Below are 4174 nucleotides of genomic sequence, written 5' to 3'. Positions count from 1 at the left end.
CATCTGCCCACAAGGGTGCAACAACTCTGGCGACCATGAGACCTTTGGGTGCAGACCGTGCTGACGTCGGCTCCGTCATCACTGCACTACCAGGAGACACGTGAGTGGGTTTCGGCAGTTTTCCCCACAAGAGATATTCACAGCCGGGTTGAAGGCAAGTGGCCGAGTTGCAACGTACTGTACCTATCTTGTCAGGCATTTCACCATCACCCCATCTATGCAAGCCAGCCAGCATGGAGAGAAAATGCTCGGTTTCAGTATCGGTGGATGACGGTGCTGAAACTGCTGTCCAGTATGTACTACACTTCTTTGACTCACGCAGTGTGTGTTTGATCACATTGGTTCCAATTATCATGTCATCATGTTGTCCTTCAACTACAATCGTCGGCACAATCATTTTGCAGTCATTAACTTCCATATTAATGTAGAATGCTGACTTTGGATGCACTCGTCGACCTCCAACACCAATTAGAGTCACATCGGTGGAGAATCTATCTGCTTCACACACTGCCCCAGCAGAGAGCAGGTTACACATAGCAGTATCACTGACTGTACATGCCATTGAGCCACTATCTAGCATACCCCCAAGAGTCACTTTGCCTCCCACTTTCACTGGTACGTAAAATAAGCTGTCACTGCCACCCACATTCTGAGTATTTTGATACACAATGTTTGCTGATTGAAATTGAGAAGAATTGGAAAAATTAAAAGCTGAATCAAAAATATCGGTGTCTAGCGAGTGGGAGGATTCTTTATGACCTGTATTGCCTCCCTCTGAATACAGGTCAGCTAGTTTCCCGAAGCTGGGCTGAGTTGGGGCGGGGCATTGTTTGGACAGTGCTGCCTTGAGTGACCAGGGGCCAGACACTTGAAACAGAGATGGTCAGATCTGCAGTGAGACAGGGTGGAGTGATTAGTATCTCCACAAACTTTACACGGTGGCGAGCTGAAAGGGCTGGAGCGTTTCTGACTACGCTCAGGATTACGCGGCTCCACCCTGGCCAAGACTCTCTCAAGCATGCTCATCATGCGGCCAAGGACTCCATCATCAGGCTGCTGAGCATTCTGTAGCGGCGGGATGTGCTGCTGCGGCGGGATACGCTGCGGGCGCTGGACATGCTGCTGGACAAAAGCAGAGCCTGAGCATGAGCTAGAAGTCGTGTCATGAGAACATGGCGGATACATTGACTGGGGGTCCGTCCCATGAGAATCAGAGTGTGCACAAGTGTGTGAATCATTGTCAAGCACAGCTGCAGGGTAACTTTTCAGCTGTGGAACACTGTAAGACATCGCAGACGCTCCCGATTCCCTTTGATACTCATCTATCCTGAGCTGAATGTCCTTAGAGGTCCACTCACTGACAGGCTTGCATTTAAAAATAGAGGAAAGCTGTGGATCAGTACAGTGCTTTGCAAACATTTGTGCCACTTCTCCACTTATGTCCTCCATTCTCCTACCCTGACGCCGCAGTCCCTCATCAGCTGTGTCTGCTGCTTTGTTTAGTCTGATCCAGTAGTCAACTGGATTTTCTTTTTGCTTGGGCAGTGTGGTGTAAAAATCTTGCAACGGAAGTGATGATGAAGACTGACTGAAATATCGCATTAGAATGTCGTATATGAGATCTGGGTTCTGTTTCACATCAAGTGTGTCATCACTCCTCAGAGCTACTTTGACTACATCTCTTGCCTTTCCTAAAAGCCTTCCTTGTATCTCATCTGCTTGTTCAGCTGTTGTGTAAGACTGTTTCTTAAGGTGAGCTTTTGTCATGGCAATCCATTCCTGAACAGAGTACTTGTCAGAACTATTTCCCCTAAAAGTCACAGGTTCACGTTCAGTCTTGACATGAACTACTACTTGCGTTGTGTCTTGTTGTGTAAGGCCTGGAGTCAGAACAGTCGCTGGTTTGTCAGTCAAAGGTGTATCATGCGTATTAGTACGATCAGTAAGTCCAGAAGAGAAAAGTCTAGCTGCAATGGGGTTACCTATTTGCTCTCCCAATTGGCCTATCATATCAGTTAGGTGTTGCATGGCAATGCTATCACTCACTGGAGTAGAAGTTTGTGCATTCTCCCTCAAAAACTGTTCACTAGGAGACCAGCCCGGGCTCACACTACGCCCCCTGTTCCTAACATCACCAACATGTTCTTGAAGACCACCTGCACCCTCACTTCCATACCCACTAGTCAATGTGTTAGCATTCAGACCATTCAAATGAACACCCCTGCCCCTATTTATGGAGAAGCCTTTAAACCCATCGCCCTGACTGCTATTTCCTTCAGCCATAATACAGAATTAGAAATAAAAATAATAAGAGGAAAATATAAATTACTAATGCAGAATATTGCTGTCACACTACCTGAAAAATACCACTTAACTGTAGTATGATTTCGAAATATATCAATATTGCACACAGAAATTAAAGAGAAATGGCTAAACAGTGTACAGTAGTGTAGCTACACTTCATGAGATTAAACTACCATCGATATATTGCAAATGCAGTGTTAGAGTACCCCCTAGCGGTCATACGGAATCACCAGAAAATTCACGATGCACATCAGGAACACAGCGCAGCGCAGCACCCACGGCGATCTGCTTGCGGAGCTGATCTAGATGATCCAGAAGAAGTCATGGCACCAGTGTAACGACCCTCACTCTCATGTGTATCAGTGACAGGGAATCGGAGCAGGGGTTCTTCACAGTGGCTTTTATTGTCTGCATTCACAATAGAAACAAATAATCCATAAAATCTTTACTGCAAACTCGACTGCTTACGTACGTCTCAAACAGGGATAGACTAGCTCTAAGGTACGGGTAGCGCAAACACTGCCTTACTGGCTAACCTCATGCGTTGCAAAGCATTCTAAATTATATGGAAATCAGAATGCACGGCTCGTAAATCTTCGTGCAAACCAAAGGACTAAATAAACCAAACAAAAAGACAGACAACACTGGCATAGCACACTGAATGATCGTATAGTTTGAACACTTGCAATATATATATACACACGTTCTTAACCATTTACATTTTGTACAAACCACATACCTGCATTCACAATAGAAACAAATAATCCATAAAATCTTTACTGCAAACTCGACTGCTTACGTACGTCTGAAAAAGCACAAAACCAAACTCAGGACAATGCTCACCCTAACGCATAGTGCAGCGTGGTTGCCGCCAAAATATACTTTATGTTGGTTACAACCTTTACAAATCACCTCCTATCGTTAATTTGTTAGAGCATCCATTAGTGCAACTTATATACATTTATATACAATCCATAGTTAGTAAGTAAAAACATGTTCATTTATTAAAATATCAAATTATTCACAGAGCGCTCCCAACGCTTGCTTACCTCAAACAGGGATAGACTAGCTCTAAGGTACGGGAAGCGCAAACGCCCAAAATGCGTTAACGTGAAAGAAAATAAACAAGCAGTCGCGCAGCCTCATATTGAACCTTAGTGAATGCAGTATAGTATTTGGGACATTTCCAGGTTTCACACAGAACATCAAAAAAAACATTGGATTACAATGGTATGTGAAATACAAATTTTGTTTGAATTCACTTAATCTAAAGTTAGGTTCATTTCAACTCTGTTACACCAGGATAATGTTTTGATGTAATACACAGAGGATTGAAACTGACAACTTTGGCAGTTTATTCTCCATTTAATGAGAGCAACATATTTAAAAGGAGGATTTAAAAAGTCGTTAGAAAAACTAGCATGTTAGCTGACGTTAACTCCGTTAGCTCACGGTTGTTATGGCAATAAAAAAAACACCTTCATTTTTTTTGTAGCTACTTGAAAAAAACATGGTCATCGCTTTCTGCCCGAAACAGACGCCTAGGTCTGAACACGGCCAAAAGCACAACATATTACAGACCCAGATTAAGAAATCAACAAATGCTGTTCCACTTGGATTGGGTAAATAAAGTATGGTATTGCCTAGCGCTAGTTGTAGGTAAATAGCTTGCTTATCTAGCTATAATCATAATGTTTGCAGAAGGATCTTTGTGACTTAATACTATTATAGCCAGATAATGTCTCTTAAGGGTGCTTTGGCCACTAAAGGGAAAACTTGGGCAACTCTGACTTACTTTCCTCTTCCTCGAAAAAACCCCTCCTTATGTCCATCTCGTCTGTGGAACAGTGGCTGTCTGAAACCAAGTGCT

General features: G+C 43.4%; 1 long non-coding RNA gene across 1 annotated transcript; it reads right to left on the bottom strand.

Annotated features, from left to right (window-relative positions):
* Positions 1-2688: 2688 nt before the first annotated feature.
* Positions 2689-3480, bottom strand: LOC116218440. Its single transcript, XR_004162854.1, has 3 exons — positions 3354-3480; positions 3044-3109; positions 2689-2712 (listed from the first exon to the last, which is right to left on the bottom strand). It is a non-coding gene; the product is annotated as an uncharacterized LOC116218440 (long non-coding RNA).
* Positions 3481-4174: the final 694 nt, after the last annotated feature.

This window comes from Clupea harengus, chromosome 22 (genome assembly GCF_900700415.2).
Source record: "Clupea harengus chromosome 22, Ch_v2.0.2, whole genome shotgun sequence".
Lineage (NCBI taxonomy): Eukaryota > Metazoa > Chordata > Actinopteri > Clupeiformes > Clupeidae > Clupea > Clupea harengus.
This window is presented reverse-complemented; position numbering and strand designations above follow the sequence as displayed.